The sequence below is a fragment of the Chenopodium album genome, chromosome 8, assembly GCF_948465745.1.
Source record: "Chenopodium album chromosome 8, dcCheAlbu1.1, whole genome shotgun sequence".
In the NCBI taxonomy this organism is placed as follows: domain Eukaryota; kingdom Viridiplantae; phylum Streptophyta; class Magnoliopsida; order Caryophyllales; family Amaranthaceae; genus Chenopodium; species Chenopodium album.
In genome coordinates this window covers 47,019,970-47,031,952 of record NC_137841.1, presented here as the reverse complement: position 1 = coordinate 47,031,952, position 11,983 = coordinate 47,019,970, and the positions used below count along the sequence as shown (strand labels likewise).

At 40.8% G+C, this 11,983-nt stretch overlaps 1 non-coding gene across 1 annotated transcript; it reads left to right on the top strand.

Moving 5' to 3' along the window:
* The first annotated feature begins 7,335 nt into the window (after window positions 1–7,335).
* On the top strand, window positions 7,336–7,446 carry LOC145557104 (small nucleolar RNA R71). Its single transcript, XR_014092177.1, has one exon. It is a non-coding gene; the product is annotated as a small nucleolar RNA R71 (small nucleolar RNA).
* Window positions 7,447–11,983: the final 4,537 nt, after the last annotated feature.

Sequence of the window (11,983 nt, the reverse complement as noted above, 5' to 3'; positions counted from 1 at the left end):
CATAAGTACCATACGCACCGGGGTGAGAATACCCTCCTTGGGGGTATTGGAACCAATCGGGAACTAATGCCTCGGGGGGAATAGCCCCTCGGCGTGCATAATCATCGTATATGGGGTATAGACCCCTCCCGAGGTTCCTCTCTATGTGCCCTACCCGCCCATCCAACGTGCCTAACATAGAATCTAGGTTTTTCATCATACCCTCAACTCTCCCTTGCCCCATCTCGATACGGTCTAATTGGCTTCTAAAAGCCGAAAAGTCATAAGGGGCATTGGGGTCGACGTTATAGTCGACCGAGGAAGTGGGTACGCCATAGGTGAAGGGTGGAGGTGGTGGATAGTGTGGTGAATGGTGATGTGGGGAATGGTCTTGGGGAGATTGGTGGGGTTGTGGTGAAGGGTGAGGTGGTTGAACCTCACCTTGACCGTTAATCTCAAAAGTATAAGAAGGCTTTCCCTTCTCAAATTTGGTCAAGGCGGGGTTGGGTAAGGTGAAGGCTTGATCACTCCTACCCGATTGTCGGTGGACTATCCACCAAGTGTCACCCCCACGGGTTGCACCCAGTTTAGACTCCCTAAATAGGCTAGGTCCATGAGGTTTGAGCCTACAACTTTCCTATGCCCATCCGGGTTCCAACCTAGGTGTCTTTTGGCAATGTGGGTCACTAACCCCCCAAAATAAATAGGTGCCCTAGACCTACTTGCTTCGGCCGCATTGGCCGCCCTCTAGAAGTGATTGACTATCCTATGGGGTATGTTCAATTTCTCAGCGTTAGGAATTACATAGGATGCCAATAGCTCCAATTCATCTCTCATCGCATTTGCCGGTTCATGCCTCCCAAAAATAGTGAGGCCGGCAAATCTTTGCCAAAACTTTGGGACATGATGTTGAATCCACGTCCCTTTGGCATGTTAGAGGTTAACTAAATCCTCCCTAGTTAGCCTCTTGTAGACCACAATAGTGTGGTCTTGAGAGGGTTCAATCGGTTTATCCGATTTCAAATCAAACAACTTTTCAAATTCTTTAAGAGTTAGTCTCACATCATTGTTTAATAATCGGAATTGTACATGAGTGATTAAAGCATTCATTTTTATAACATTAAAAAATAAATTCTAATGTTATATAGTCATACGTATCATGACACATTTGAAAGAAACCACTCATGCCTATACCTTTGAACAATTTTTCCACATATTTATCTAAACCTAATCTAGCTAGTGTGGGATGATGAACAAAACGCGTAGAGATTACTTGTCGATCAATGAGGTTTAACATCCTAGCCCGTTGCTCCTCCAAGGTGATGACAACCTCCTCCCATCCCGGTATTTGAAGGTCCGGGTTGACTGTTGGTTGTGGTGCCCTCAAACTTTCACCCCTTTGTGTCCTTGAACGCTTGGAAGCCATTGTATGTGGAAAATTAGGTATTTGGAGCTTTCTCTCTCTAAGGGTTTGAATGAAGTATGAGAGAAAGTGGGAGAAAATGGGTGGAAAATGTAGAGGAAGGTCTGAGGATTAAGAATATGTAAGAAATTTGAGGTTTTGATGGGTGAATTTGAGGAGATCTTGGATTGAAGGTGGAGTTGAAGGTTTGAAAATGGAGGTTTTAGAGAGAGAAAGTGTGAAGGAGAAAGAAGAAGTAAGGAAGAAAAAGAAAAGAGGAAGGGAGAAGGGAGTTTCAAACTCCGTATTAAAAAGGCGTGCCCGCGAAGGTGGTTCAGGAGGATTTGTAAAGTGCGCGCCTGATCGGGCGCGAACTCGAACCTGGAAATTGCCCTTTGCTCGCCCGATATTTCTTTTTGTGTCACTTGATTTCTCCGAAATTTCGCCCAATCGGGCGAAGTTCTCCTCAATTTCTTTCTTCACTTGCGCGCCCGATCGGGCAAAATTTAGCTCCGTCAAAATCAACATTTCGCGCCCGATCGGGACTCCTTGCCCGATCGGGCAAAATTTTTGCTCAAATTTGACCTTAGGTGCGCGCTCGATCGGGCGAACCTCGCCCGATCGGGCCCGTACCCAGGCCTGGAGTTCTCTTTCTTCGCCTCTCTTTTTTTTTTCTTGAAACCTCCGTACTTTGTGATCTAAACCTGTACAAAAACACTCATGAAAGGTAAAATTCACTCTCCTCACCTCTCTAAGGAAAAGTAAAAATAAAGAAATTAAAAAAAAAAATAGTCTAGAAAGTAAGAAATACGGGTTGCCTCCCGCAAAGAGCTGGTTTATCTAGGTCCCGCACGACCCTCTTACCACAATGAAATAACTAGGACCCTTGGCCTAACGCTTGATCGGGCGGTGACAAGGGAATAAACGCGTCGTCAATTGTCTATACCTAGATCAAATACAATTTATACAACCTAAACAAACCTAATACGAGTATAAGGCAAGCATAGGGGTCGAACCACAGAGAACGGATAAACACCACCAAATGTTATCGACAATTAAGCTAGTCCGGAATAGGGGATAAATAAACTAAAGTCTAAAGATGCTAAAACAAGAAATAAAACATTAAGGAAAATGGTTTAGGTATAGCATTCACTTGAACATAAACAAAGGCATAGAAATTGAATTAATTATGAACTAAACATGCTCGAATATCGAAATAAAGGATCCAATCTAGCCGCCTTCCGGGGTCAATTGACTTCTCCTAACATAGCCTCTATGTTTCTACATTAGAACCATATACTAGGAGGTACTATTAAATAACAATCGATAGTAATGAACCTTAACTAAGTCAACTTCCGTTTCTTGTTAGCAAAGATTCACCTTTAATCAACCAACAATGTGCACTTGCAAGAAGATTAAAGAATATCAAGCATATAAAGACTTTAATCACAAATAAATCAATTCTAAAGAACATGCTCAAGGTCCAACTACACCACAACCATTCCCTTAATGGGGAAATTACTCACTAATCATGCTAATAACAAGATTAATTAATAAACAATCAAGAATAAACATGATTAACAAGCAATACCAACAACTAAAATAATAATCAAAATAAAACAAATAAAAATAGAGGAGAGAGAGTAAGAGATTGCTCATTAATTGAAGATGAAGGTCTACAAAGGATTAAACAAACTCCTTCTTCAAAATCCAAGTTCATTAATGAAGAAAACCACACTTTCTCTCTCTACCAATGAAGACTAATCCTAACCTAACCTAAAACTAATTAGAGAGTAGAGTGGATAGTTATTGAATATCTCTCCCTTAATTACCCCCAAAATTGGGTATTTATACTAAGCTAGCCAAAGTAAGAAAAATAAAAGAAGGAAAATAAAATAAAGAAAGAATAGGAAAATTAAAAGAAATAAAGTAAAACTAAAGAAAGAAAATAAAAGAGAAAAGAAAAAGGAAAAAGAAAAGAAAGAAATAAAAATAAAAGAAAAAGGAAAATTAAAACAAACAATCCCCCCAAAATCATCAGACCATTTTCCCCTCTTTTTCGACATTTTGGCTGCTCTAAAAATGGGAGATGATCCCCTACTTTGCGCCTAACCAAAATCCATCATCAAGCTTCCATATGAAATCGCCACCGTTCATCTTCAACAGCACTCATCGAGCATCAATTCAAGACGTTGATCTTCCTTAATAACCACGCGCGAGTCTCGTGAAATGGTTCGATCGAACCGATGGCTGGTTCGGCCGAACTATGGGGTTGGTTCGGTCGAACCAAGGGTGTGTTCGACCACTCCTCTTCGAATAACAAAACCCCCAAAGTCTCTGACTCGAAGTTCGATCGAACCCTCAACGGTTTGCTCGAACTTGATTAATTTGCAATTTACTCTGATTTTTGCTTAATTGAGGGGTCAATTGGTTGCTTAATTGCTGCTGGTTGTTGACGGTGGTGTTGCTGTTATGGGGAGTTGGTGAGGGGCTGTTGTGGTCAGGTGGTGTGAGTGGAAGGAGGAGGTTAACTTGTGGCTGAAATTGAGTGGCTGCTGTGGTTGATTGTGGTGGCGGAGAAGGGGAAATGGAGGTGAGTGGTGGTTGCGGCTGCTTATTTATGTGGTGAAGGTTGCGCGGAGTTGATAGAGGGAGCAGGGGATTGGCGACTGGTGGCTGCTCTGGTTGTAGGTGGTGCTGGTGGTTGATGGTGGTTTAGGTGCGTGGCTGGGTGCGTAAGGTTGCTGTGGTTGGTGGTTGTGGAGTTGTGCGTTGGTGTTGCAATTGCAGGGTGTTGAAGGTGGCATGGGTGGTGAGTGGATGTTGAGTGCAGGTGAATTGCGGAAGGGGAGTAAGGAAAATGGGTGTGGTGGAAGGAGGCAGAGGAGTTGCGTGGCTACTGCAATTGGTGGTGCTGTGAGGGTGGCAGCAGGTGAGTGAATTGGAGCATGGGGGTTTTGGTTTGTGGTGTGCGTGAGAACAGGGGGTAGTGGTGGTCCTTGGTGGTGGTTGATTGCGTGGCTGGTTTGTGGATTTGTGGTTGGAGATGCTGGCGGTTTTGGCGGTGGTTGGTGCTGAGTGAAGGAGAGGGAGCAGGGGAGTGATGTAGTGGAGGTTAAGAAGGTGGGGTGATGGATAAGAGGTGGGCAGCAGCCATCAAAGAAGAATTGCACACTTTCACTCGTCCCCGAACTCCGAACTCACTTGACATGAAACCCGGGACCCTAAACACAAAACCGAGGAGAAATCAAGACAAATAAAAATGAAATAAATAAATTAGGATGGATAAGAGGTGGGCAGCAGCCATCAAAGAAGAATTGCACACTTTCACTCGTCCCCGAACTCCGAACTCACTTGACATGAAACCCGGGACCCTAAACACAAAACCGAGGAGAAATCAAGACAAATAAAAATGAAATAAATAAATTAGGAATAAAATAAAGTAAAATAGAAAAAGAAAAATAACACTAAACTAATAAAAATTAAATAAAACTATACAAGTAAATAAAATCAAATAAATAACAAAATAAACTTAAAACTAATAAAAACTAAACAAAAACTATACAAGAAAAGAAAGTGAAATAAAATAGACTCAAAACTAATTAAAATAAATAAAAGTAAATTAGAATACTTTCAAGGAAAAATAAAGAACGAAATATAACAAATCAAAAGCAAATAAAATACGAAAATAAACTAATTCTAATAAAAACTACGAAAAGAACTAAAACACGACAAAATTACCAAAATAAACAAGAAATGTTATTAAGAGAAAACAAGAGAAAGAAAGGGAAAATAAGATAAAATAAACGCGAAAATGACTCTAAAAATACTTCCTAAGAGTGACATAAATGTCGCTCATCAGGCGGTTTCTCACCCGGTCTAGCGGTGTTTAGGCTGCGACGCAGCTTCCTGACATGCCCTGTGGGGCGCCGATACACTTTGTCTGGTGGATCCTCCTTGACTTGGAATGGGAGGTCTTCAATGCTACACACTAAAGATCCTTCTTTGATCGAGGGTTGCTTCAAATTGTCATTGCATTCAACACTTGCAACTCGATCTGGCGGAATACTTACCGTAGGCTCAAATCGCACAACTTGCTTGATTGATTCCACCTTTTCGTCCTCAAACCAAGACCAACAGTGTAAAGGGCTTTTTCTATTGCATCGACTTCCTTCTGCCATTTGTCTATCTCATCTAAAAGGGATGCAACACATGATACTGCCTCCAAGGGATCTTTTTCAAGAGCTTGGGGCTTATTGGAATAATTTTCAACCACATTAACACTAAAACATATCTCCTCAGTCATGGAGCTTTTAGGGGTATTATTAAGATTAAAAATAACTTTATCATCCCCTACTGATAGTGTTAACTTACCACTTCTCACATCTATGATTGCTCCTGCAGTGTTGAGGAATGGTCTACCCAAAATAATTGGGGTTTGCATATCCTCGGCCATATCAAGAACAACAAAATCAACGGGTATATAAAATTTACCTACTCTAATGGGGACATTCTCTAGAACACCTAAAGAGTATTTGAAAGAACGGTCGGCCATTTGTAGAGTAATATTAGTAGCTTTTAATTTACCCATATTCAACTTGGAACACACAGATAATGGCATGACACTAACGCTAGCACCCAAATCACACAATGCATTATCAATCATTAGATTACCTATATGACAAGGGATAGAAAAACTACCCGGATCTTTTAATTTAGGTGGAGACTTATTCTGAAGTACGGCACTACACTCAGCAGTGAAAGCTACTGTCTCTACCTCACTAATAGACCTTTTCCTTGTCAATATTTCTTTCATAAATTTTACATATGAAGGAATTTGTGTGATTAATTCAGTGAAGGGAACTGTTATCTTCAAATCTTTTACCATCTCCAGGAACTTACCAAACTGCTTATCCAAATTTGTCTTCAAGTGACGATTGGGGAATGAAAGTTTGATAATTGGCTTTGGAGAATTGTTGCTCTTGTCTGGAGTAGCCACCTTCTGTGGAGTCGTACCCTGTAATGTAGAATTAGATATGTTAGTATTATCCTTTAGCCCTGCAGGGCTATTAACTACATTGTTTGGTTTAATGGAATCAATATTAGCATTATTTAATAAATCAGGGTCATCAACTCTGGGCATAGAGGGCCCTTCATAGTTTGAACCACTCATTAGAGTAATTGCATATGCTTGATCCGTAGGCCTGGTCGGCTGTGCCGGCAGAGCTCCTTGTTAGCAGGCTTGTAGAGTAGCGGAAAATTGCGCAATTTGATTATCTACAATTTTATTGTGCGCTAGAATTGAATCAATTGTCGCATCTCTACTCTCCATGTGCTTCTGCATATTAACCAACATCGCTCTAATTTCCACCAGAGAAAGGTCGGAAGATGAGGAGGGTTGTTGTGGTTGGTTCTTCTAGCCAGCATTAGGATGCTAATATTTCTGCTGCTGTTGTTGTGGCGCCTGTGGTTCTTGTGGTGGTGGATTTTGAACATTAGTACTCCGGTAGGAAAGGTACGGATGGTTCCGATACCCAGGATTGTAGGTGTTGGAGTATGGGTTATTCTGCCTATAAGCTTGAAAGGCATTAACTTGCTCCACGGAACTCCTGCAATCTTGTTCCCAATGACCTAAAATACCACAATTTTCACAGAAAGCCTCATTAAAATTATTGTTAATTGCAGAAACATTAGCTACATTGGCAGTGCTAAGATTATCTAATTTTTGGCATATAGAGGTCAGTTGAGCTTGCAAAAAGGATACAGAGTCAACACTATGTTTCCCCTTGTTAGCAATCCCATATTGGGAAATATGTATCACCATATCTTCAATAACCTGACCTGCATCATCAACATTAAGATTCATAAATCTCCCACTAGATGCAGCATCTAAAATTGTTATAGAAGAATTTCCAATGCCATTATAGAAGGCTTGGATTAACTGCCATTGTGCTAAATTATGGTGGGGGCATTCTCTTTGTAGGTCCTTGAACCTCTCCCAAGCCTCATATAAAGATTCATCGGCTTCTTGGGCAAAGTTCTGAATCGCACTCCGTAGTAAGGTTGTTCTCTCTGCAGGATAATACTTATTATAAAAATTCAAAACCAGAGTTTCCCAGTTAGTTATACTAAGTGCAGTTCTATTTAAGCCATTAAACCACAATTTAGCTTTTCCAGTTAAAGAGAAAGGAAAGAGAATCTCTCTCTGATTTGGTCTTGTGTGACCCCGGCTTGCCTTTTTATGGTATTGCAATATTGACAATAGTCGGCAATGTGAAGATTTGGGTCTTCACCCTTGGCTCCACTAAATTGCTTCCTCTCTATAATCGTTATAAATTGAGGTTTAATTTCGAATTGAACCCCATCAAGAGCCGGAGTGGGAGTGAGATGTGGAAAATCTGAAAGCTTTGGTTGTGAGTAATCACTAAGCTTCTTTGGAACCGCCATCTCTGATTCTGCGTTTGATGATACCTCTGAATCGCTAGAACCAATTGGAGGATCGCGGTGATTATTATTATTATCAGCAGAATCTGTAAGGATTTGCTTGTAGAGATTTTTCTGTCTATGAAAAGATCGTTCGATCGCAGGATCGAATGGGATGTACCTTGATCTGTAACACCTGGGCATAAACAAAAAAAAACTAGAAGCAAATGTGAGATTTTCCTCAAAGAACTAACGTTCTCTGAGACAAAAGAAAATAACCTAGACTACAAAAATAATCAGAAATAAAAATAAAATTGTTTCCCCGGCAACGACGCCAAATTTTGACAGGGTAAAGTCGTATCCCCTAATCAAAAGTAAATACCTAAGTCCTCTAACTAAAGTAGATAGGGAAGTAGGGTCGAACTTCACAGGGAAACAAGTCTTTTTACTCCTAATTAATTATTATAATCTAAATTATCTAAGTAACCAATATTTTTGGGAATAAATTCTATACTACGAAGAATAAGTTTAGGGAGAAAAACAATAATAAGAAGGCCTAGGGTCACAGGTTCACCAATAATTAATATTCCGGGATAAAACATAATAATTAATAATTAACATTGCACAAATAACATGATTAACAGGCTCTCGCAATTTATTAATCAACATAGATCTAACAGGCTCTCGCAATTTATTAATCAACATAGATCTAACAGGCTCTCGCAATTTACTAGATCTAAGTTCCTATTAAAAATATCCTTTAATATTAAATTAACATCTGCTCGATTCATCAATTCAATATTTCTAAACATTCACAACCAAATTACATCTGCTCGATTCATAATCTAATTGCAAAGAATTAAAACAATTCAATAAGAAATTATCATGCAATATCAATAATCAATAATAACAAATTATCCCTTCATATTAATTATGGATCCCCACAAACCCTAGAATTAAACTACTCAGACATAATTATAACTAAACTAATCAAATAAATAAAGCAAAACATAATCAAAGAAGTAAATGAAATAGCTGAAAATAAAAGAGAAGAAATTGTTACCAAAAGAAATCTAGATTAATCAAAGAAAATTAAGAACAAAAGTTGAGAGAGAATTTAAGAGAGAGAAATATCCTAAGTAGAGAGAGTAAATCTAAAAAAGAAGGTAATCCAAAATTACGTACATAATTCGTATTTAAACATTCCTCAAAACAAAAATTAAAAACTAATCTAATCAGCTCTGAGAAAAACACGCGCCCGATCGACCCGATCGGGTTAGAGGCCGCTCGATTGGGCGCGCCTTTTTCCTCGTGCCTCTTCTCAGCAGCAACGCCCAATCGAGCTAAATGCTCGCACGATCGGGTGCGCCTTAGGGCACGCACCAGCACCAAAGCTGCACGCCGCGCCCGATCGAGCTAATGCTTGCCCGATCGGGCCCTTGCTTCTCTTCAAGGCTTGGACTTCGATTGGGCTTGATTCCTCAGCCCAATCTGGATTTCCTCTTCGGGTCTTGAATACTCGGTCCAAATACCTCGGTATCCCGATTACCGAGCCCTTAATCACCGGCTCGATGACTCTAATCGGCCTTGGGCTTCAAAGATGGTCGTGCTCTTCTAATTTCCGTAGTCGCTCCATGAAAAACCCGAGAAAATGCTCCAAAGGTGCAATTCCCTACAAAACTCAACAAAGACTACAAAAACACTAGAAAACACCAATTAGCAATAAAAGTGGCTCGAAAGAGCCAAAAACACTACTAATTATGACCAAGGGACGGGGGTAAATTACTATATAAAATGGACATATCAATTAACATTTTGAGTCACCAAAAATGGCAAAATTGACTATCAATCGGGGATAGAGGGGAGTACAATTTATCACAATTAGGGGTAATAATTAACAATTTTTTTTTCACGGATAGTAATTCACAATTGTCCCTTTTTAATATAAAAATTAACAAATTTTCAGAGTGCAATAATATCCCAAATGGTAGGGGTGTTCAAATACGGGTACCTGGGTTTTCGGGTACCCGAAAACCCGGGTACCCGGAGTTTCAGGTAGTTGGTAATTCGTCCCATGTCCCGACCCGAATATTTCAAGTACCCGGGTTCCGGGTACCCGAATTATTCGGGTTGGGACATCGGGTACCCGGATTTCTTTTAATTCACAGCAAAACCCTTAAAACCCATAAATTAAAAAAAAAAACGAAATAACAAGATTAAAAAAGAAAAAATGCTTTTAAAAAAAAAGAAGAAAAAATGCTTAAAATGGGGATTTAAAGCCTGTAATATTGAAGAAGTTATGAAGTTTCATGTAAAATGCAAATTATGAATTGATAATATACTTTGACAACCAAATTCAAAACAAATAAGATACCAGAAGTATACTTAAAAATTTCCCATCAATAATCAACACTAGAAGTCCAACCCCTCTCTTCCCTTATTGCAAAAATTCGAACAATATCAGCCTCCATACTTGAGTACTTGACAGGAGAAGACAAGAAATGAAAGGAGAATATCAATAAATTAGAATACAATACAACGAATTCAAGGAATACACTACAAATTTACTCAATTACAACGATAATACTATCAATTAGATTACATAAATTTAAAATAACCCTAAATAAACTCGTGTGAGAACATAAATTACATGAGATTGAAGGCTTGAGTCGCTTGAACTCGCGTGAACTCATGAAGGGCTCGAACTCGCTCAAACTCGTGAAGGACCAGAAAACCGTGAAGCTTGACCACTGACCAGAGAAGGTGTTTAGGGTAAAAATTACCCTAGACAGGTGTCCCAATAAGAGAAGGCCACGTCTCAAGATCAGACTTACCCAAGTGGCCCCCTAGCCATTTGACACGTGGCTCCTTCAGATAGATTATGAAATGGCAGTCTTCAAGGGCCCAAATCCCAAGAGAACGTCGTAATTCGGCGCAGCCCACCACAATCTAGGTTAAGCGACCTAGATAAGGGCACTCCTACCAATGACCCTATAAATAGGGGATATTTCCCCATTTTGGGGACACATTCAATCATTTATTACACCTACATTCTCTCTCATCAAGGAAGCCCCTGAGCTTGGAATCCAAGCAGATCCCCACTTAAATTTCCACACTCTTTATTCTCTTTCAAGTTACTAACTTGATCTTCGGAGGCGGAGCTCCAACCACCCGGAGTCTCCGTTGTTTTGTAGGTACAACTCAGCCGGACCAATCTTTGTGACGTAACTCTCCCAAGGGACAAAAACACCCAAAACATTTATCGCCGTCTGTGGGGAGAGTACCTCAAGGATGGTTCAAGAGTCTATACCACCTCCTAAGCGTCCAGGCGACGACCCGGAAGTTTTCACTGACCAAGAGGATGAAGATCCTCAGGTTGAAACTTATATAGCCGATGATGGCTCCTTGATAACCAAGCGCATTCGGCCCAGAGACACTCTGGAGCGGGGTGCCAGCAAGGCGGGTACACAACGACCCCCTGGGCAGCCGGAAGGGGAAACCCATACGGTCAGCAGATCAACTCCCGTCACTCGAGACGAACTCATGAAGTTCATGACAAGTTTCAAGGGTGAAATTAAAGATGTGATCACGAAGAGTCAGGCTGGCCCAAGCAGGGGTCACTCGTCAAAAAAGACTCCTCTTTAGAAGGGGAAGTAAGTCAGAGATCGGCAGCCAACTCCTTATCCAAAGGAGAAGGCAGCCGGGACCATTGATTGGTCCAAAATTCTTCTGCCCAAGAGGAATGTAAACAATCCCAGCCGGACTCAACAGCCGGTGGGAAGCAAAAAATCAACTCTTGACGCCCGAGAGATCATCACCCGCAAGAGAAATAAGCAATTTTCTGAGTCGGCTTCTACGTCGAACTTTCCAGATAGTTTCAACAACAACTCTGCAGGGAATGTACCTTCCTTGCATGAGAGCCAAACAAGCGGTAATACCGTCCATTATGGTCCTCAAATGATTGGGACTGCACCGTATGTACCTTCTCAGGTATATGGTCAGTATTCTCCCTATTTCATGCAACCGACCCTCTTTGGAGGTCAGGCGGCATACAACAACGTCCAGCCACCGGACTGGCAGCTTCGTCTGCTCCGCCTGGGTGAACAACCTTTTGCGTTCACCCGGGAGATAACCTGTAGACACCCATTTGTGTCTCCCCAAAACCAAACCCAGTGATGA